The following is a 24,525-nucleotide window of genomic DNA, read 5'->3' as shown; positions in this document are numbered from 1 at the left end:
ATGGCAGATCTGTTTATTGTCCAAGCCGAAGAGTAAGCTTGTCGGATCTAGAGCAAGGCATTTGCATACACCCAGATTCCTTCTATCACTTCCTATGGATGAGGATAATGGAGAGCGAATGTACAATATTGCACACTTCCCTTCTTGTGCTTGTATAAGCCATTGCTAAACACCATCCAGTAGAGTGAAATTTCTCAGTCAAAGCAGCTATGTTTAATAAGACAGCAAGGCTGAGCTCCTTGGTAACATGAGCTAAACTGCTTTAGGCTAAGATAACAGAGCCCAACCATTTCAGAACATAGCACACTAAACATTTTGTGAGTCAGCTGCGAGTTATATCATAAACTTCATTGAAATGTAATTCCAAGGTACAAATATACGTTTTTCAATATAGGCCTTTATTACCGACTCTCTTGTGAAGCTATTTTCTATGAAAAAGAATTATATGAGAAAATGGAATTTAACAAAGCAAGCAGGAATATATCTGTGTTCATATCAAGACAGGGATGAATTGAGTTGATGGCAGCTCTCATGAGTCAAAAGATTCTAGTATTTTACATCACATGAAATAAGCAAATTAAGATAAAATGCAGATATATCAGAAGCAATTACTACTGAGTGATGTTCAACATCCAAAAATCAATATTGTTTAACAATCTTTACGTTAACATATAAGATTAGAAAGAAAGAAAGAAATGGGTGGTGTAAGAATGTAAGCAGAAGTGAAATTTGAGTCAAAGAAACAGGAGGGGAACTTTTTGTAACTGACAGGAGAAAAGAATTATAAAAAGGTAAAAGAAAATGGAGTTGAAAGAAAGACTATTATTTTAGGAAGTTTAAATGTAATCCACATAAGTCTTCTTCCTTTGGAGAAATTTAAACCTTCCCTTCAGCTTTACCTTAATTCCATCATATTTTTTCCTAAAGGCTAAGCTGATATACCTCTGCATATATGTTGTAGCACTAGCACTGGTCTTTTCAGAGGGAAAGACATGGACATGAAAAAATAATAAACCTTCTTACATAAACTCTTCAAGCAATGCCGGTGGCGGTTCTTCAGTAAAGGCTGTTAAAGTTTTCATGAAGCCACCATGGGTTGCAATGCCACCAATGATGAAGTTTCCTTGCTGGTGGTATATGTGTTGTGGGCGATGTGGATGAGAAACCCTACATTTCACAGTTTGAGCCTGGCATACATTGTGCGGAATTATTGCCAGCATCAAGACCACTAAAACTATCATATTTAGAACGAAGGAAATCTTGCCTGTACATAGACGATCCTTTGTTTTTCTACAGCACTATTGTTAGAGTTGTCCTGATGAAAACCATCAACTTAAACGGTACTTTCTCACACATATAAGTCCCCCGAAGTATTTAATGTAGACTATTGGGTCATAGTATGAGACCCAGTCACTCTCCCTAGCTCTAAATGATGTTGGATTTATTTATAATATACCGTCTTTGCTGTTAATTTTTCTCATGGTTGCCGAAACTTCAAGCAGTACTGGGTGAGCAGCATTAATTACATGTTTTTAATAATTTAGAGGAAGGTAATTACCAGCTCAAATCCAGGGATCCCTGTGGAATTGCTGAAGAAAACATGTTTGTCGCACCTGAGCAGATGTGTAGACTGTTTCTTACTTTGGTAGGTATGGAATAACCCTCAACAAGAAAAGGGTCCCAGAAATGATCAGCTATGATCTGGAGCTGAAGGAAGAAACAAGAGTGGCTGATGTGGTGAGGTCAGAGCTACGGAGCAACTCTCCTTATATCAGCATCACTATTGCTTGCCAGGATGGTGTGGGGATGCTGCCGCAATCATCAGTTGGTGTGTGAAATCTTGCTGAGTTTGTCTGTGCACACCTGTTCCTTGCTGGAAACAGCCAAAGCAAACAGCCCCAGGTTTTAACAAGCATTTGCTACACGAGGGACTCCCCCCATGCAGAGCTGATGCTTGCAAAATGAGGGCTTTTTCCTCCACTCCCCATCAGCTGATGGAAAGAGGAGAAAGAAACACTTTGCCAGCCCTACACTCGGTGATTCCCAAAGGAATTGAAACCCAATGCAAGAGATTTTGACCTGAAAGCAAAGGTCAATCCACCAGTCATTCAGGCAACATCATAGTGACATCGTGCGTCAGAGCCAAAAGATTCCACATCCCTGATTAGAACTTAGGAGATGAGGGTTCGAATATGCACTCACTAAAAGAGTTCACTGGGTGAGCTGAGGGCCACAGTCTGGAGGGCCACAGTCTCTCGGCCTAACCTACATAACAGGGTTGTGGTGAGGGTAAAATTGGGAGACAGAGTACACCACCTTGAGCTCTATGTACAAAATGTGGGATATAAATGTAATAAGAAAAGGACTGTATTAGGAATTACAGGGGTACCTCGGGTCACAAACGTAATTCGTTCCAGAGGTCCGTTCTTAACCCCAAACCGTTCTTAACCTGAGGCGCGCTTTCACTAATGGGGCCTCCCGCTGCTGCCACACAATTTCTGTTCTCATCCTGGGGCAAAGTTCTCAACCCAAGGTACTACTTCCAGGTTAGCGGAGACTGTAACTCAATGTATTTGTAACCCAAAGCGTTCGCAACCCGAGGTATCACTGTAATATATACTGTAGACCAGGCACCCCCAAACTTGCCCCTCCAGATGTTTTGGGACTACAATTCCCATCATCCCTGACCACTGGTCCTGTTAGCTAGGGATGATGGGAGTTGTTGTCCCAAAACATCTGGAGGGCTGAGTTTGGGGATGCCTGCTGTAGACTATGATCTGGCATTTTGTGCTCAGTTATAACTTAGGCTCAATGTAGCAACACGTTCTCTTGGTCTTTCGGCCCCAATCCTTTCCCTTCATAGGTTGGAGGCACCACTGTGAGTGATCATAGCAGCGTGATCAGATCATCCAGGAGACTTTTGACAATCAGGAGACTTGTTTACACTCTCCAACATCAGGAAATACAATTTAAACTTCACTGCCCTTTAGCTGACCTTAATGTGATGAAAGGTGAGGCCCTGAGGTCAAAATTGGAGGATTCTAGGTGTGTCAGGATGTTATTGCCTGCCCTGTAGGTAATGCAAAGGCAGCACAGTGGTTAAACTTGATAACCTTAGAGCTCCCTCCCAACCATACAGAAGATTTTTTTTCCCCATTTCTTTGTTTAATCATAATAACATTTTTTCCTTTTAATTGGTGTTGATGATTATAATGTTGTTAATGATATCCATTGAGTTTTCAAGGTACATTACAAAAAGGAGTAATTTTAACTTTTCCTAAGTAACCTTGGGAGCCTGTTAAACTGTTTGACGAATTAAAAAAAATTCCTTCCAGTAGCACCTTAGAGACCAACTAAGTTTGTCATTGGTGTGAGCTTTTGTGTGCATGGCCGTGTATCTGAAGAAGTGTGCATGCACACGAAAGCTCACACCAATGACAAACTTAGTTGGTCTCTAAGGTGCTACTGGAAGGAATTTTTTTATCTTGTTTTGACTATGGCAGATAAACACAGCTACCTACCTGTTTGACGAATGTAATTTGAACAAATATTGATGCCAACTAACCTGAACTTCATCTCCCATACAATTTTCTCCAGATTTTGCAATACATTTAATGCATTTTGATATACTTTTCTAGTTGAGGAAAAAATAGTTTAGGATAAAATACATTTAGACATGTGAATAGTAAGATAAAATGCACATCTGCACATTTAAATAAGTATTTAATTACATATCTCATTTCATATTTTATGCTCTTAAGATACTGTACATGGAAACCTTGAAATGAGTAACTGTGAAGTATTTGATTGTTTGAAATGTTTTGTTTTTAAATGTTTTACATTGTTTTTAAATGTTTCGAAATTGTTTTAAAATGTTTTTGGTTCGTTTGCAAATGGGTTTTTATTTTATTCTATTTTAAATTGTATTGTTTTAACTTTTTGAAGTTTGTCATCTGAGGAAGAGTGGGATATAATTTAATTAATAAATGAACAAAAATAAACATTTCTATGATACACCTCTAGCATGGTCTTTACATAAAGCTCATGCTCACAGGGAAAGACTGATTATAAAGAACAGGGCATTATATAACCTGGTTCTGTAGCTTGTAGAGGGTTTGTTTGTTTGTTTGATAGTTTTGCAAAATCTCCAACCCCCCCCCCCGAAAAAACCCAACTAAAAACCACTGACTACACATTGCAGTCATATATATGCTCTGGCTTTCCAGGACATTTCCCCACTTTTCAGAAATTACACCGGACACTATTTTCGATGGGCAAACCCAGGATATATGGCAGCCCTATGGTAGATGAATGCAACATGTTGTCAGTGGTGCACTTAGGGAATTTTTGGCTCTGGGTGTAATACTCATTCAGGAATCCTGTCAATCAATCCCCTTGGATTGTAATAGCTAATGCTTCAAAATATGGTAAGACAGTCCTGCCGCATTTGGGGGTCCTCTTGCCTATTTTGTTGAATGGTGTCCTGAACTTCTGCCCAAAATCCTGCTCTGACAGCATCACTGCAGGGTGCCTTAGTTTTTCAAAGCAGACCTAAAGCCCTTTTGCAGCACCCTGTTGGCGAATTGCTACCCTGGACCAGTGAGAAATCACTTCATGAACTTTTCAAAACAATGATTTGATTTGAAGGCTGTATCTGGTCCCAGCCCATTACTGATGTGGTGGTGGGGAACAAAATGTTCTGGAATTTACAGGGCATCCTACAACAGCATATAGGGAGAGAAGTTGCTATTTGATTGCACCCTTAAAAAAAGAAGCAAACTGGTATTTTACATCCACCCCGCCATGAGAAATCCCATTACTGACTCACTTATCCTACCAGTAAATCAGCCCACATCAAATTCAATCACACAGAAGCTAATTTTTTATTCTCTTGCCTACACACACCAAAAGGGTTAAATTATGCCACCTACGCAAAGGAACGAGTTAGGGCAGAAAGTTTTCAATGGGTCTATTGTCTCTATTCAGAAAGGAGATATTTGACATCAAGGTGACAGGATCAGAGCAACACACACCTCTTTGACATCAGTCAAAGAGACAATAATAGACTGAAGGCATGTCCTCACAAGAAGCTCCTGAGTGAATGTTTGGAGCTTTAGAAATTCAGGAAGCAGAGCATGGAAAAGGTGGGATTATATGACACGGCATTTGAAGAATTTGACACATTAATGTCCATCCTTTCTCCATACATCAGCCATGATCAATCAGTTCCCTCACATGGCCCATTTTCTAAGGTAACGTGAACAGGTGTTGGTATCTTGCAGCTTGTGAATATCCAAGCATCTAAGACTAGAGTGGAAACAAGATTGGAACATATATATATATATATATATATATATATATATATATATATATATGAATCTAAAATTTCTAAATGGCAAATTTCAAAATCAATTTTCAACACTGATTGCTATCAAATGATGTTTCTCTAAAAAGGCAAAAGAGAACATGGTACACATAAGAGGACAATGTCAAGTAAGGTAAAGGGACCCCTGACCATTAGGTCCAGTCATGACCGACTCTGGGGTTGCGGCGCTCATCTCGCGTTATTGGCCGAGGGAGCCGGCGTACAGCTTCCAGGTCATGTGGCCAGCACGATTAAGCCACTTCTGGAGAACCAGAGCAGCGCACGGAAACGCCGTTTACCTTCCCGCTGTAGCGGTACCTGTTTATCTACTTGCACTTTGACGTGCTTTCAAACTGCTAGGTTGGCAGGAGCTGGACCAAGCAACGGGAGCTCACCCCATCGTGGGGATTCGAACCGCCGACCTTCTGATTGGCAAGCCCTAGGCTCTGTAGTTTAACTCACAGCGCCACTTGTGTCCCCTGCGCCACCCGCGTCCCCTTGACAATGTCAAGTGCCAGGGTTCATATCAGTGTCCAAATTCCCAGAAGGTAAAGCAAGCCTTCCCAGGGTATATCCCCACTGAACATAGAAGACACATTTATTTTAGATAGCAAGACAGGGGGCAGGGGGGTATGGATTCCAAAAGTGATAATCACACCCAGGGATGGTCTTTGGTAGTATGGCACCCTAAACAAGAACAACATTTAGCAAAACAACAAGAAGCCACCAAATATTTCTTATTTTCACAATAATTCATTTTGGCCTCTAGAGGTCTCTGTGAGATCTTGTGGAGCTCTCAAATGTGAATGAGGACGTGCATTGTTGACACTAACCATGTCTGCCGATGTTTAACATCTTCTCCTCGGTGAAAAGCATATGCATCGAGCATTCCTGCACTCCGCCTGCTCTTGGAAACCATGCAATGATCTAAAGGGCCCATCAACTTCTTCACATCTACCCTAGTCCATTGCCATGTGCCTGAAGAAGGCACTCCTGATTGCATATTCCCAGGCATCATTTCTGGATCATGTGGCCCACCCACTTCAGTTGAGTGCTGTAGTGATAGCTTGCTGATACCAGCAGTCCTTAAAGCTCTAGGCTTCCAGGGCCTGTGGTACCGGTTGGATGGGAGCTGTGTTATCAGGTGTGGCTCTGATATCTTTTTGCTGCTGTTGTGGGTGAACTGAGGTGTGTCTCTTTTATCAGCTTCATGGAGAGCAGCTTAATCAGCTGTCAATGGAGCGTGGAAAAACTATTATGGAGGTCTCTGGGCGGTTCACAGAATAAAATCAAAATATAAAACCACAAAATGCACAATCAATATAAAAACAACAAACCAATAACCCCCCCCCCAAAGCCCACATTTTAAAAGGGAATAGGATGTCAATCAAATTAACCAAAGGCCTGGATAGAAAGGAACGTTTTTGCCTGGAGCCTAAAGGTATATAATGAAGGTGCCAGGCGCTTGCGAGAGCTTTCCACAGATGGGGAGCCACTGCAGAGAAGGAAGAAGCCATTCTTTCTTTTTTTCAAATAATTTTTATTCATTTTTCAATATTCACAGAAATAAAATCACAAAAGACATAAAACAAAAATAAAACATAAAAAAGAAAAACATAGCGGTTCTTACATATTTTTACTTAACATTGTTGACTTCCTCAATTCCCCCCCCCCCAAAAAAAAACTGGGTCCATTTTAGAATCTCAATTAAGCAATTTTCATTTTATATCTTAAATCGTTCTAACACATTTTATCATTATCATCAACTATTCTGTTCTATAAAACATCCACTATCCTCCACCAATAATTAATCAATTACTCCAAATCGAAAATTATTTCCCCATCCTCTATCTTTTATTTCTCCCCTTAGCCTAAAATGTATTACCAAAAACTTTCCATGATTATAAAATTAATTTTTTTCTAACATAATAACATTTAATCACTTAAAACTAAGTCAGCCCCTCTTCCTCTGGATTAAGGGTCTCCCAGATTTTTCAGTGAGTTCCATAGGTCATTCCAGTTTTGGACCATCTATAAAGCAATCAAAAAGTAACATCCATTTTTACTCCTCACCCCACTCCCACTCCCACCCTGTCCCTTCCTATCCACCCTTCTTCCTTGGTGATGGATGACCAAGGAAGACCCTGCTGCCTCCCCAATTCTTTAAATGTTACAAAACACCACCCAACTGCTTTTCCACTTTTTAGCCCTTTCACAATTTTCCTTTCCCTTAAACTCTGGCCCCAGTATGGATTCCACCCTCCCTCTCTCACTGGGATGGCATTATTCAGAGAAGGCCCATTCTTGTGTTGCCACCCTCCGGATCTCTCGAGGAGAAGGCACAAGGAGAAGGGCCTCAGAAGATGATCTCAGTGTCCCGGTGGGTTCATATGGAAAGAGGTGGTCCTTCGGGGCCGTCTTAAGCTTATCTGGCACTCTGGTGCAGGGATCCCTCGGGTGCCCCCCACCCCCATGTTTCCCTCTCGGCAGCAGCAGCTGCAGGGCGTCTCCTCCGGAAGGATGGAGACTCCCTTTTCCAGAGTTGTTGAGAGGCAGCTCACCTTGTACTGCCAGTGGGCGGCCTGCAGGAGCTGCCGGGCTTGGTCAACGGCACAGTCGGTGGCCACCGCGAACTGGCTGATCAGCAGCTGCTGCTTCAGCTCCTCCGAGGCACCGCTCCCCCCCCATGACGTCATGCCATGCCTTCTGCTTCTAGCCCACCGTGGGCAGGACCAGCTACGGCGACACCAGACTCGCACTCCGCCGGGGAGGACCAAGAGCAGCGAGCCACCGGAGTGGGGCGGCCTGACAGGTGGGGATGCTGCCAGCTGTCCTCCACCTCCGCCTCCGCCTGCTTGGTCGAAGCGGCTGTGTGGTGCTGCCGTCCAGGGAGCCCTGGCTGCCATGCCGACAGGAGGCTCGTGGCCGGCTTCCCCGCAATGGCGCCCACAGCCCAAGAAGAGGCGGGTGAGGGCGGCTCCTCCAGCAGGGAGGAGGCTCCGGGCATGGCACGGCATGGCGGAAGCGCCCTCCAGAACTTTGCGCCGTGGCACCTTTCACCAGTAGCCTCTATGGCTAAGACGCCCCTGTGGTCCTTGAGGTATTGCAGTCCTGAGCTGTTTAAGGCTTTAAAGGTCAAAACCAGAATTTTGAAATGGGCCTGGAAACTGATTGGTAGCCAGGGCATTTGGACCAGGATCAGTGTAATATGCTCAAACCATCTTGCTCTGGTGAGCAACCTTGCTGCTGAATTCTGCACTAGTGAAGTTTCCGAACCATCTTCCGAGGCAGCCCTATGTATAACATAATGCAGTAATCTAACCTTGAAGTTATCAGAGCATACACAACAATAGTTAGGCTATCTCTGACCAGAGAGGGGCATAGCTGGGTCACCAGCCGAAGCTGATGGAAGGCACTCCGGGCCACTGAGGCCACCTGAGCCTCGAGCGGCAGCAAAGGATCCAGGAGTGCCCTCAAGCTATGAACCTGCTCCTTCAGGTGAAGTGTAACCCCATCAAGAGCAGGCGATCTCCCACCCATCTGGTCTAGGAACCACCCACTAACAGTGTCTCAGTCTTATCAGAATTCAGTTTCAGTTTGTTGGCTCTCATTCAGCCCACCCTGTTCACCCACCCAGGTTTCAGCCTCTTCATCCACAATCAGATCATGGATGAGGGAGATTATATTCTGGGCCGACCTGGCATTCAACAGCAGCTGCCACAAACCTAAGGGCTGGCTGATATGACAACCACAATTCCCCAGGTTGGAGGAGAGGCTGGCATATGGCACAGTCACTAACTGCCTGTGCTGTGTACCTCTCTTCCCACACCATACTTACCCCTACCCCTACCCTTTAAAGCTGCCTTTGAAGATGTCAACGCCTTGATGATATGTGGGGCTGGCGAAATTGGCAACTCAGATGAATGGTTGGTGGAGGGAATGATAACACCTACAAGGCTTGTTTCATCACAAGTTATAACAGAATTCTTCATGATTTGGCTTGTGAAAATCCCATGGGGGTTACTTTTCATGGGAAGAGATCCATGGATTCTGATGTTGCAAGAATAATTTTCACACCCATGGGAATCTGAATCCACTGTTCTGAGCTTCTTGGAAATATCATATTGCATCTAAGTTAAGCTCAGAGTAGACCTACGGAAATGAATGGATCTAAGTCAGGCATTTCCATTAACCTCAATGGATTTACTCTGAATATGACTAATTCTGGCTACGACCAATGTTCCCCTTGACACAGTTTAACTTAATCTGGCTAGCAAACGAGTCTGCGTCCCCGGTTCTCTCTCACACAAAAACTTCAAGAGGAATGGAATATGTAAGTTTCCAGTTTCATGGTTCAGAAATATAAAGATTTAGCACTGGTTTCAAAACTAATTACTGCATGGGAAGCAGGGAGATGTAGGAACAGGAATCTGTGGATTCAATGGGGAAGCCCCATGGACCAGATCCACTTTACAGTTTGGAGGTTGTGTGGCGATACCCAGATCCCTCCAGGAGTAAATAAAGACACAGGACACGTTGAATAAGGTTAATGGGCATAAAAGGCCACAACTTTATTGATCATGGATGTAGAGAGGTATTGGCTTAGGCATTGGATCTAACTGACTATATCCGACACCTGCCCGTTGTGCTGGCACTCTGTGAAGAGTTAACCACCGTTGGGTGAGCCCTGCGATGCAGATCAACTAGGAACTCACCCTGGGGCCACTGATAGGGGGCGTGCCTTGGGCCCTCACCTACCACGACTTCGGACATGGCCACACCCCCGGACTCCTTATGGGAGTACCCTTCAGCATTTTGGGGAAGGTGATGGCAGCAACCTCCCCCCTCCACCTGTAACCTTTCAAAGATAATCCAATGCCTAACTGCCAGAACCAAAGTTGTGACAAGTTGCTACGAGGTAGGCGAACACCACCAGGCCAGAGCCAATTTGCCAAGTGGGAAAATTCCTACCAGGCTCCTCAACGGCGACCAACCAAGGTCCATAGCAATGTCAAAAAGAGAGAAAAAGGGAGGGTGGGCGGAAAAACCAAAGCGGCTGGGGGCAGGATACCAAGAGACTGAGCCCCAGCCGCACACTCACTTAAGTTGGTGAGCCACGCCCACCCCCCCGGACATCCGGATTAGACACGCCGGGGAGCGCCGCGCCTAGGGCACAGCCAATGGCTGAAGGGGATGGCAGCCATACCCTCAGCATGTGAAGGGCTCGTGGGTGCCCGCAACCTCCCCTCCTGCTATGCCGGAAGGGACTTTCCCCAACCTTGCTTTAGGCCGACTGTGTAACCCAGATTCTTTCTGTGTTTACTTAAATCTTCCCTTTATGAGATGAAACTGGAGTCAATCATGAGCATCATGTTCCCTTCTAACGTTCCTGCATTATTAATATACAGTGAGGAAGGGATAGTTGCATCATCAAAACTCAGGCTTATTAATCACCATGAGACAGTAAATAGTAGATTGAAGAAGTTTACAGAGTTTATGCCCACCAACACTGCTGTCTCCAAGATTGTTAGGGGTCCCTGGAAAGGTGACTTTAGTGAGCTCCTCTTCCCCCCTTTGGCAATTCTTAACTGCCTTCCCTATTCCTTGCTACTGTTGCTGCTGTCCATTTGTTCACTCCTGCTAAGAAGGGACAGCTCTAGATGACTGGTTTATTGAGCATTCATCCCGATTTGCTTGCACAAATCTTAGATACAGGTTAGCCTGATTTGTTTTTGGAATTGTTCTATGACAATGATCACTGTCCTCCTTCATTCTTTCTCATTTGCTTGTGGGATGGTTCCTGTTAATCATTCATTCTTCCTACACTTTTCAATGTATTTCCGCATTACATTTTGCTAACCACAAAAAAATGTGTTTCTTGTGCTTTTGCAACAGAGTGCTTTAATCCACATTGTGCAAATCTAAATTCCTGCTATGCGCACTTTACTCCCTCCCACAAAACAGTGATGGTCTGGAGGCACCCTAAAATCCACACCATAGCCCAGGGACTGAGCAGAAGTCCTTCTCCTTGCTTCCCTGGCTGTTTGCTAACTCAAAGACTATAAGCAGGCAGCTACAGCAAGGAGCAGGTGCATTGGTGACAGGACTCAGGTGTGTGCAATTTGTAACTGCCTTCCCTATTCCTTGCCACTATTGCTGCTGCAATAAGTTACACGCATACCTTAAATTTGGTTTCCTTGGAAAGAAAGCAGAGGAGACCCAAACCCCATTTGATTCAACCAAAATCTCATTACAGCTTGCACAATGAAAGGTTTTAGGCCAATGGAGAACACATGTTTTGCATGCAAACAGTCCATAGCTGTCAAGTTCTCCCTTTTTTTTAAGGGAAATTCCCTTATGCTGAATAGGCTTCCTCGTGAGAAAATGGAAAATTTGACAGCTGTGAAACAGTCACAGGTTCAATCCTCCATAACTCCCAATAGGACTGGAGGTAAAATTCCCAACTAAAATTGTGTGTGTGTGTGTGTTAGCACAGAGCAGCAGAAAAATAGCCTCAAATTAAAAATAAATAAATACAAAAGTGATAAACCAACAAATCAACACAAAGGCCTGGTGAAATAAAGTGATCTTTACAGAGCATTGGAATGCCTGAGGTGCATTTCTTTTAAGGACAGGTGTAGGGAATATATGCCCCTCCAGATGTTGTTGGACTATAACTCCCATCAGCCCCAATCAGCATGGTCGATGGTCAAGGCTAATGCGACTTGTAGTCCAAAAATGTATGGAGGGCCAAAGCTTTCCCACTGGTGTAGGACATAGGAGTCTCAGGAAAGGGGGCATTCTACTCCCTAGGCCCCACTTCAAGAAGGCCCTATCCTTTGTCTCTGGGCAGTTCATGCAGCAGTAGAAGGTGGTTCTTAATTTGCTAGTAGGTGCAGCCTCTCATATATTTAAAAAGTGTTTACTAGTGCTGCAAACATGCTCTAATGAAGTGCTATCAACAATATAATCTAAAGTGAACAATAAAATTGCCTCCTTTTTGCACATTTGCATCTGGTCAATAAACAATGAAACTTTGGGTGAGAGAAACTAAATAGCACCAGAGCATGAAAAAGTACAACTTGCAGCGTTCTCCACTGAGGTTTCCGGTGCCCTTCCTGTGTCAATTGCAACACCCTCCCGACTTCAATTTGCTTTAAATTTGAAATGGCTCATTAGCCTTCCAGTTTTACCTCTTTCTCCTCCTTGCCCTGTGGCTGGATAGAGAGAGGCCTCATCACCCACATACCTGCCGGGCCCCATATTAAGCAGAAATTAATTTCCTTGCAGGCGTCTCATGGACGCCCTTCACTCCTGTGTCACTCGTAACTTGGCAGGTGCTAATGAAAATTATCTTGATGACATCCGTGTAACGCTAGAGTGTTAGGGAGGGTTATTATCTCTGAGACACACTAACAAGAGGCCAATTGCACAAACGCATTACTGAGGGCAGGGAAGGTTCCTGCAAGGTCACTCGGTCCATCTTTCATAGCTGTATCAGGGTTAGTGCAGGGTGAGACACTTTGTGATTACATCTTTGGGGGGCAGTTTTATTGGGTGAGGGCTAACTGTAATAAGTGGGGTGCAAATGACCCCCAGTTTATCAAGTGAAAACAAAATGTATAAATATAACAGGGGGTGCTATTGAGCTTCTCCTGGATAAGACTTGGAAAGGAATGGAAACTAAGAGCTACAAGACCCAAAATGTTTTTTCTCCTCTATGTCTTCAAGGCATTTTCTGGCCTTGGGCAAAGGCCTCCCTCTTCTGCACACAGAAGCTTGCTCAAGACAGGGCACCATATTCCACCACTGCACCTGAGACAGCAGGCCAGTTTAGGTAGAGGCCAGGATAGGACAAGCTATGTGACATCCATAGATCTGTCTGTTATAGATATTTTAGGGAGACTAGAGCAACTGACTTCCCCACAGTTAGCTCTCTCACCACCCTGGAGTAGCTAGCAGCTGAAGTGGCACTACAGAGGCTGGCATGAATGGTTAAAACAAAACATTTATTTAACAAACAGCAAAAGAACTGACTTCTTCATAGAAGTTATCAGAGGCACACACAGACTTCACTTCTGACAGGAATAACCGACAACAACTGACCCATAGTCACATGACCCCCCCCCTCTCTCTTAAGGTGGAATGGAACATTACAACACTGTCATACAACTGAAGGAATGGCCAGGGGGCTTAGAAGAAAAAGGCAAGGGGTTGTCACTGCTGCCTCCCAGAATCTACTGCCTTAGGTGGTTGCATCACTATGCCGAATGGTATGGCTGGACCTGCTGACAGGTAAAAATTAAGATGCTGCAAAGACACACGCAGAAAGGATATGTCTAAGACAGGCATCCCCAAACTGCGGCTCTCCAGATGTTTTGGCCTACAACTCCCATGATCCCTAGCTAAGAGGACCAGTGGTCAGGGATGATGGGAATTGTAGTCCAAAACATCTGGAGGCTGAAGTTTGGGGATGCCTGGTCTAAGAGGTGAAGGAAGTCAGTCCTCCATGGAATATTAGCTGTACCAACCATACCCTCAGTTTTTGCCCTGACAACATTTATCCCAACCAGCCAAAAATTTTCAAGGGTATTATTATTATTTATGAATCATCTCTCTCTCTGTGTGTGTGTGATGAGGTAGAGCTGATGAGTGTGGCCTGGAGGGAGGGGTGTAGCTGCAGAGGGGTTGTGGCTGGGGGAGAGCTCCAAGATGGAGGGTAAGGGCTCATACCAGTGAAAGGTGATGGTGTTGGAGTGTGAAGTCAGCCAGCAAACCTAATGGTCATGGGTGGTGGGAGCTGGAGCACATTATTACAGGTGATGCCTGTGTAGTAAAATTCAGAGTGGGAAAGGCAATGGCTATTTCCTTGAATTAATTGTTTCTAATAGCACAGTTCGTTCCTTGGGGTTCCAACTTCTGGAACTTTAGCTAAGCTTTGATTGCAATGTCCCATTGCAAAATCCCTTCCCTGTGGCATTTGCTGCCTCCTCTTTCTCTCCCTTTTGCGATGTATCTTTCCACCTTCCCCGCACAGCCCTCTACAATCAGTTTTAATTAATGATAATTAAACATGACATGACAGTGGGTGCCATTTAAGGATCAGGAGGTGCTCTGGCGACAATAAGCTTAGCTGTGTCGGTACATTTCAACACAGTGACATTCGGGAAAGGGTCACTGCTACTGCACTAAGACAGGGGAATTCTTCCTCATACTCTTTTCTGTTGTAACCCAGAGATTGCAGGATGGTAAAAAAGTTTCATCAGAAGGACTAATATGAGAAGAAAATGGAGGAGGATGGAGGCTCGATGATGGCTCCTCCAAATACTCTGATGTCAAATCCTATGGCCATAGAAGGCAATCAGTCACAATTCTCTTGGCCTTTAAGCATTCAGTTTGGGAGCCAGACAGTGGCTCAGTTTGTCCAGTGACCTCCAGTTCAGTTCCTGATTCCTGCTTTAAATTCCCCTTGTAGAAAACTGGCAAGGAGATGTAGCTCTGGAGCAGAGCACATCTTTTCCATGCAAAAGGTCCCAGGTTCAACCTCAAGCAAGCATCTCCAGGAAGTGTTGGGAGCAACCCAGATAGTGAGTCAGCCAGTATAGATAGAGCTGATCTAAATGGACCTACAGTATGGTGTGACAAGGTATGTGACAACTTCCCATTCCACTTGGAGTCCTGCCTCTTCTAATTAATTTACTAAGTCTACATGAAACTTCTTTTCTTATCTAAACATATGAAGTAGTGTCATACTGAATCAGACCATTGAGCAATCTAGCCTGCTTTTGACAATTCTGACTGCAGCCACTCTCTGGTGTGCTACACAGAAGTTTTCAACATCCCTTACTCCCTGATCTTTTAATGAGCGTGAAAGAGGAGAGTGCAAAATATGGTCTAAAGCTCAACATAAAAAAAACCCTAAGATTCTGGGCACCACAGTTCAAGAAGGATACTGACAAGCTGGAACGTGTCCAGAGGAGGGCAACCAAAATGGTCAAAGGCCTGGAAACAATGCCTTATGAGGAACGGCTTAGGGAGCTGGGTATGTTTAGCCTGGAGAAGAGAAGGTTAAGGGGTGATATGATAGCCATGTTCAAATATATAAAAGGATGTCATATAGAGGAGTGAGAAAGGTTGTTTTCTGCTGCTCCAGAGAAGTGGACACGGAGCAATGGATTCAAACTACAAGAAAGAAGATTCCACCTAAACATTAGGAAGAACTTCCTGACAGTAAGAGCTGTTCGACAGTGGAATTTGCTGCCAAGAAGTGTGGTGGAGTCTCGATCTTTGGGGGTCTTTAAGCAGAGGCTTGACAGCCATATGTCAAGAATGCTTTGATGGTGTTTCCTGCTTGGCAGGGGGTTGGACTGGATGACCCTTGTGGTATCTTCCAACTCTATGATTCTAAGATCATGGGCACTGGTGCCATCACCTCCTGGCAAATAGAAGGGGAAGAAATGGAGGCAATGAGAGATTTTACTTTCTTGGGTTCCATGATCACTGCAGATGGTGGCAGCAGTCACAAAATTAAAAGACGCCTGCTTCTGGGAAGAAAAGCTGGAGGAGACTCTTGAGAGTCCCATGGACTGCTAGAAGATCAAACCTATTCATCCTGAAGGAAATCAGCCCTGAGTGCTCACTGGAAGGACAGATTGTGAAGCTGAGGCTCCAATACTTTGGCCACCTCATGAGAAGAGAAGACTCCCTGGAAAAGACCCTGATGTTGAGAAAGATGGTGGGCACAAGGAGAAGGGGACAACAGAGGACGAGATGGTTCGATAGTGTTCTCGAAGCGACCAACATGAGTCTGACCAAACTGCGGGAGGCAATGGAAGACAGGAGTGCCTGGCATGTTCTGGTCCCATGGGGTCATGAAGAGTCGGATACGACTGAACGACTAAACGACTAAACAACAACAAAACAACAACAACTCCCTGATAATTCAAACTGCAGATATTGGGATTGAAACTAACTAAGACTGTTGGCGCTCGTGTTCCTTCACCTCCCAAGATGGGTATATATGAAGGAAGGCCATTGATGGGTTAATATATGTAGATATGAAGCTTAGATACTGTATGTCATCACTTTAATTATTTATCTGCATCCTGAATTATTATTGAGCTTCTTCTTCTTTGCATATATGCACCCTCCTAGATTTCACAGATGAAAAAGACAGACATCTTTGTTTAATTGTAACATCCTTATCTCAAACCAAGGATCAAACCAAAGATTGGCCAATTGGGGCGGAGAGATCTTCCTAAGAATGTCCCATGGGAACAACATGGCAGAGCATCATTCCCATAGGGTTTCCCATCTCAAATTTCAAAGAGACCGTTGTCAGACCTGCTAAGTGTAGCAATGTCACTTCTTGAAGCAGTGCCAAATCTCTCTCTCTCTCTCTCTCTCTCTCTCTCTCTCTCTCTCTCTCTCTCTCTCTCTCTCTCTCTCTCTCTCTCACACACACACACACACACACACACGGTATACCCAATGATTAGTCATCTGATTTTCAAAGTAAGCCCACAATTCACAGGTGCTTTGAATTTGTCTATCCATCAGTAGAAGTCACAAATATCCCCCTACTTCCTCTTTCACAGGGGCGGGGAGTATTTGGCCACAGCTTCAGTTCATGATGTATTCATTTATTTCATTTATTTCCTGTCTCCAGTAATTCTGTAGTGATTCTGTAGATGCCTGGGACTTTTTGCATGAAAAACAAGTGCTCTGCTAATAAGGTACAGTGTTTCCCTTCTTTATGATATCTGTACCACAGTTTTTTGCAGGATTAAAATTGGACACAAAGGCTGCATTCACACTGTATTTTATTCCATTTGGCCGACATTCTCATACTAATTTCTACATTATATTTGACTTGGTTTTTCCTGGAAGCAAATAACACAGAAATGATCAGCAACCTTGCATTGTATCCCACTGTATTTCTGGAAGTGGGCTTGACTTCATGTCATTGCATGAAGAGCAGTGCACTCTAGAGGAGAGCCCCAAAATATCAGAAGCCCCATCCCACAATAACTCAGATCAAACTTTTCAGTGTAACTGTACCTGTTATATGGAAGAGTAGCCCAGCTGAGATACAATAGGTGCCTGATATTTGTACTTTCCTAAAACAATTGAAGACATTTTTGGTTAGACAAGTTTCTTCAACAGGATGAAAATGTCTCTGACTTAGGTTCAAAAACAATACAAAATAAACACCTATTTTAAATTGTTGTCCTTGTAGTGTTTTTAAAGCTATTTTTCCCCTCCTCCTCCTCCTCCTCCTCCTCCTCCTCCTCCTCCTCCTCCTCCTCCTCCTCCTCCTCCTTCTTCTGCTTCTTCCTCCTCTTTTCTTTTCTTTTCTTTTTCATTTTCTTTAAATGTTATTTTGCCCAGGACAACCCAAAGCAACTTTTTGTGTGTGCTGCTGGTGTTTATTTTATTTCATTTTATTATTATTTTCATATTATACCAATCACCAACAACCCAGACATACAACAGTGAAACCCCACAGGCTGCCGATACATCGGATGTACATTCACAGTAGGCTAAAACATATTTAAATCATTCATAAGTACAATTCTTTATATATTCACATTCTGCAAGGTTTATTTAGCTTTTACCCCAGTTGTTCAAACTTACCCAAATAATTCAATAACTTCTCTAGCCAGGCCTCCTCTTTCTCACTGATCTTAAATCCTTTCATTCTGCGTATCTTCACCATTAAATATTCTAAAATTATTATATTATTCATTTTTTCCCTCCATTGGTTCACCTCTAACTTTTCTGCATTTTTCACTTACCGGTACTTGCTAAAACCTGTCTGGCTGCAATTACCATCAAATTTACCCATTTACATTCCTCTTTTGTTTTTAATCTGGTGTTACCCAGACTAATTAGACCTATTAATTTAGATATTTCCACTTTCCTTCCCACATTTTTCGATATTTCTATACCTATCTGTTTCCAAAAATTATTAACTAATGTGAGGGTGATCTGGCTGCGACATCTGTCACCCCATTGATAGCCAGTGTTGATTCGGCTGATCTGGTTGGCTAGGTGGGTTTTCCCTCCCTCCCTCACCGCTCCATGTGCATCCCTCCCGAAGCTGCACGCTCGGTGGAAGAGGACGACCATCCCAGATAGAAGGAGTGTACCATTCTTCGGACAAGGGTATACGATAGATGTGCTCCCCTGCTAGAACCTCCAAACAAGCCCAAAGCAACTTTTATGTAAATCTTCTTGAGACTCATGTGGAAGCTGATTCATACATTAATAAATTAATAAACACAAACACGTATTTTCTTGATCATATGGGCAGGGAACCTCATTGAGACTGGAACCCAGCTCAGTTATTTTTACCTCTCAAGGTTCACCTCCAAGTTTTTCAGATTGCTTTCTGGGAAATGATTATGCTTCTAGGATTCTTGCATGCCTGAACAAGAGAATCTCATGTCACCATGTGTATGTCCTTATTCCGTCCCTAGGATGATCTCATTGACACTGGCGCTCATTAATATATTGATATATTGGCAGACAGAATGGAGGATAATGTTTCATGAGGCCTCCTTTCTCATAATACAACAATGGCACACCCGCCCACATTTCTCCAATGAATATAGGGATGTATTATTATTATTATTATTATTATTATTATTATTATTATTATTATTATTATATCTATTATTATTATTATTATTATTATTATTATTATTATTATTATTATTATTATTTTATTACCCCACCCATCATACTGGGTTTCCCAAGTCACTCTGGGCAGATTCCAACGTATATAAAAGATATAATAAAGCATTAAACATTAAAAAGTCTCCCTATACAGGGCAGCCTTCAGATTTCTTCTAAAGCAGTGTTTCCCAACCTTGTGCCTCCAGATGTTTTGGGACTACAACTCCCATCATCCCTAGCTAGCAAGACCAGTGGTCAGGAATGATGGGAATTGTAGTCCGAAAACAGCTGGAGGCACAAGGTTGGGAAACACTGTTCTAAAGGTTATATAGTTTGGGGGTCAAATAACTCCATACCCTACAACATTTCACTGATGAAAATAGGGATGTCCTAAGGAAAAGCAACCAGGATGGCTTCTGTAAATCTGGGACTCTCCTTGGAAAATATGAACACTTGGAGGGTCTGCAATAGCTTAATTCAACATAGTAGCTTATTTTTTTTCAAAAAATCCACCTTACTAGTGGGACACAGTTGAGAATCAATGGATCACGACATTGGGCTCAGGTGTGAAGCTTGCAAGACCTCATATCCAAGCTGCCTCAAAGCTCAAGTTTTGAATTAATTCCTAATTAGTGCCTTTAACAACTGCTTTGTCAGCAGACAAAGTAGGGAGATGCCTAGATTAGAATTTACAAAGTGCTACACATGACTTCAGCCTGCTGCTCAGCCTTAAATTGCTTCACAATGCAGTGTTTTTATCTTATTTGATTTTAATTATTAGTATTTTGTTTTGCTTCTGGCATAGATTAGATTTAGAAATGCCATCCAAATGAGTCCAAATATTTTAGCATTTTAATGACTGCACTGCTTTTCTTGGCCAACAAGAGTGCTATGTGAATTGGCAGGCACTGCACGGTTTGTTTCCATGCCACAGCAAATGGAAACTAATGGTGCAGCGTTAGCCAATCCAACTGATGAGATGCAACAAATAAAGAACTCACTAGCAGGTATTTCACAGAAGGGGAACATTGTAAGCAAGGGGGCACAACATTCAGAAGGCTGAACTTTCAACTGGCTGTATTCAAGGCAGTGGCGGAGCTTCATGCTCTGGTACCGGGGGGTGGAGAGCAGGCGGGGGTGGGGCTGGAGTGCGTCCTGGCCGCGGGAGGGCAGCCGCAATGGCACACTGCTGCTGGAGTGGGTGGGCTCCCCGCACACTCCTCTTCCTCTGCCAGTGATTCAAGGTTAACTGAGAACACATAGTGTATTTCAGGCATCCCCAAACTGCGGCCCTCCAGATGTTTTGGCCTACAACTCCCATGATCCCTAGCTAACAGGACCAGTGGTCAGGGATGATGGGAATTGTAGTCCAAAACATCTGGAGGGCCGAAGTTTGGGGATGCCTGGTGTATTTGAATGAGGGGTGGGAGAGAAAATTGATTCAGTTTGCATTTAAAGGTAGAAACAATGCTAAGCTGGTTAGAGCATGGTGCTGAAAACACCAAGGTTGCAGGTCCAATCCCTGTTGGGCACAGCTGCTTGGACTAGATAATCCCCTGGGTCTCTACCCACTCTAGGATTCTATGATTCCATGATTGCTTACACAATTCACACTTCCCTGAATTTTGCATTGACGTTCTCTAGTATACAGTGGTACCTTGGTTTAAAAACACAATTGGTTCTGGAAGTCTGTACTTAATCTGAAGCGTACTTAACCTGAAGCGTGGAGTACTTAAACTGAAAATACTCAAACCGAGGCGTACTTAAACCGAGGTATGACTGTAGTAATAAAGTTTTGTACGGCATGTTATTTTCCTCAATGTGTGCATTTTTATGCCCACTTCACTTTAGTATATGAAGTACGAAATCAGGACGAATGGAAAAAATGTGCCAAGGGGGAAGGCACTTTTGGCAAATCCTCAGCACGATCAACTCCTGCCGGGAAACCTATGCCCCCACTGTGGAAGGACGCGTGCCCCAGCCTTGCCTCCACATGGACCACGCAGCTCCCCCACTCGCTGGGGTGCCCCTGAGAGACTTCCGGAACCAATTACACCCATGCTTCGGGTTAAGTACGCTTCAGGTTGAGTACTCCGCAGACCCGTCTGGAACGGATTAATCCACTTTCCATTACTTTCTATGGGAAAGTTCGCTTCAGGTTAAGTACGCTTCAGGTTAAGTACTCCGCAGCCGTCTGGAACGGATTAATCCACTTTCCATTACTTTCAATGGGAAAGTTCGCTTCAGGTTAAGTACGCTTCAGGTTAAGTACTCCGCAGCCGTCTGGAACAGATTAATCCACTTTCCATTACTTTCAATGGGAAAGTTCACTTCAGTTTATGAACACTTCAGTTTATGAACAGACTTCCAGAACCAATTGTGTTCATAAACCGAGGTACCACTGTATCTGACTTTTAGAATACATATGAAGGCAACCCTGTTTAGGGATATTTTATTGTTTTTTTATTCTGTTGGGAGCTGCCTAGAGTGGCTGGGGAAACCCAGCCAGATGGGTGGGGTATAAATATATTATTATTATTATTATTATTATTATTATTATTATTATTATTACTAACAGTCGTGCACATGCTAATGATGTGGGGGTGAATTAGGTCCTTGAATAATCCATTTTGTGCCCTTACATGGCAAATGGAGGTGGTTTACCTATTAGCTGCATTATTGTTTTGTGGTGATTAAAGAGTTGCACCTATGGATTTAAAATAAAGGGCTCCATTGTTCAGAACTGTGCACAAACAAGCCACTGAGCTTACAAGAATAACAAAAAAAGGAGGTAAGGAATGACACCAGGTATCGTGGGGGCTGGCAGTGGCAAGGAAGGAATGGAAGAGAAAGAATTCTTAGTGTGGATTCCTGTGGCCTTTACCTTGCACACTGGGAACTCAAGAGGAGACCAAACCCTTGGTGAATCATGGAGGTGGCAAGCAGGGCCAAATCGTGTCTTAGTATAATTGAAATGAAGTCACTGGTGTTGCCCAAGCATGTTTATTTAACCCTGAATGTCTCATCATCCCAAGCAAAGCAAGACCAAGCATTGTTTGTTCTCACATAAACAGGAAGTGGTTGCAAATGTACTATACCATATGACACGGATGGGGAAACCTATAGCCCTCTAGATGTTGTGGATTCCAGCTTTCTTCATCCCTAACAGGGGATGGTAAGTGCTGGAGTTCAACAACATCTGGAGGGCTACTGGAACATAGGAAGCTGTCTTGGACCAAGTCATACCATTCGTCCATCCAGCTCAGTATTGTCTACACTGACTGGCAGTGGGTTTTTCCAGGGTTTCAATTGCTTCCAATCCCTGTATTTGCTCTACGGCAAATGCAAATTTGAGAATCTGTTTTTACAGAGATAATGAATAGTTTCTCTTCACAGTTACACAACTAGAATTGTCTTTTTTAATGTTACAGTGGTACCTCGAGTTACAAACGCCTCAGGTTACAAACATTTCAGGTTGCAAACTCCGCTAACCTGGAAGAGTTACCTCGAGTTGAGAACTTTGCCCCAGGATGAGAATGGAAATCGTGTGCAGCAACAGCAAGAAGCCCCAATAGTGAAAGCACGCCTCTAGTTAAGAACAATTTCAGGTTAAGAACGGACATCCAGAATGAATTAAGTTGGTAACTAGAGGTACCACTGCATATAATCTGGCTTTATTTAGGCTGATAATTCTTTTTGGCCTACAGCGTCCAGGTCATGTGGCCAGCATGACAAAGCCGCTTCTGACGAACCAGAGCAGCACACAGAAATGCTGTTTACCTTCCCGCTGTAGCGGTACCTATTTCTCTACTTGCACTTTGATGTGCTTTCAAACTGCTAGGTTGACAGAAACTGGGACCGAGCAACGGGAGCTCACCCTGTCGCGGGGATTCGAACCACCGACCATCTGATCGGCAAGCCCTAGGCTCAGTGGTTTAACCCACAGCGCCACCCGCGCCCCTTACAGAACCACAATTCACAGTGTTCCCAAGGAAGAGGGAATGGCTTTAAACCAATTTGAGTACAGTATATAATGTGGATCTAGCTTAGCGGTGCCAGCTTCTTTGGTACAAATCAAGTCCAAACCATGGGCTAGTGACCTTCTAGTGCATATTACTGAACATTTGCTGTCCACCACTCCTATTCTTGCCTTGATGTGGCTTTCTCTCTATTCTCCCGAGTAGGCAGCAGGGGAGCAGTGCAAAAGCAGATCAGAATGCAGCCAATAAACTACAGTGGTACCTCAGGTTACAAACACCTCGGGTTACAAACACTTTGGGTTACAGACTCCGCTAACCCGGAAGTAGTACCTCGGTTTAAGAACTTTACCTCATGATGAGAACAGAAATCGCATGGCAGTGGCATGGCGGTAGTGGGGGGCCCCATTAGCTAAAGTGGTACCTCAGGTTAAGAACGGTTTCAGGTTAAGAATGGACCTCCGGCACAAATTAAGTGCGTAACCAGAGGTACCACTGTATACCATAACTAGTCCTGTGTTCCATTCTTCTGCCCAGAAGTACCACAAAATCTCGTTGCATATGCCATAGTTAACCTGTTATGGAACAAGGCAGCTGTAGACTATGTAGTACTACAGATGTCTTGGACTGCAACTCCCATCATCCCTGGCCATTGGTCTTGCTGGTCAGGGATGATGGGTGTTGTAGACCATCTGTAAGGCACCATGTTGACCATCCGTAGTATATGGTAGCAAATGGGACATACAGCCTAGTTAGATAACCTCTGCAGTTTCTTCAGCCTCTTTGCTACTGCGGTAATTTCAGTATGTACATGAAAAACAAGGAGTGATAGATACATTAGCATGTGTTAATATTATGCCTCAAGCACTAACCAGTTGTGAAGTAACACCTTCAGTGAGTCATTTCAAAGCAAAAAACAGTCAGCATATACTAGCACAAATAAATAGAACAATCTTAGGCCAGGGTTTCATAATACCCAATATCTGTATTTTTGTTTACTAGCAATGATGATCTGTTTCAGTAGCAAAAAGACTGTGTAGAAGGAATGATGTTCAAGACCAGACCTTGGCTATCATTAGGGCAATTTTCTTGCAGTTCTTTGTAGTTTCGTCTGTATACAGCAGGCGTGGGAAAACGTTGGCCCTCAAAGTTGGGGAGTGGGTGTTGTCAGACACCAACGCCCATCTGTCCAAGCAGAATGGCCAGTAGTCAGGGAGTGTGGGAGTTAGCAGGGGGCTGGGTCCCCTTGATGTTTATCTGGGCATCATGTGTGACGTCACAACAACATGCATGACGCCCAGACGCAACGCTGTTGAGCAAGCCAGCAACACAGTGGCTCCTCCTCCTGCTGCCACAGAGGGAAAGCAGCCCACAGCTCATGGTGGCGGCAGGAGGCAGAGGAGCTGCAGGTCATGGAAGATGAGTTGCTGCACAACTCCTGAAAGTTGTGCGTAACATCAGGCTCCCCCAGTCGCTTTCCTGAGTTGGCATACCTGATGGTAC

Source organism: Zootoca vivipara, chromosome 12 (genome assembly GCF_965207765.1).
Source record: "Zootoca vivipara chromosome 12, rZooViv2.hap1.1, whole genome shotgun sequence".
Classification (NCBI taxonomy): Eukaryota; Metazoa; Chordata; class Lepidosauria; order Squamata; family Lacertidae; genus Zootoca; species Zootoca vivipara.
The sequence above is the reverse complement of the archived record's forward strand: the minus strand, read 5'-3'. Positions refer to the sequence as shown.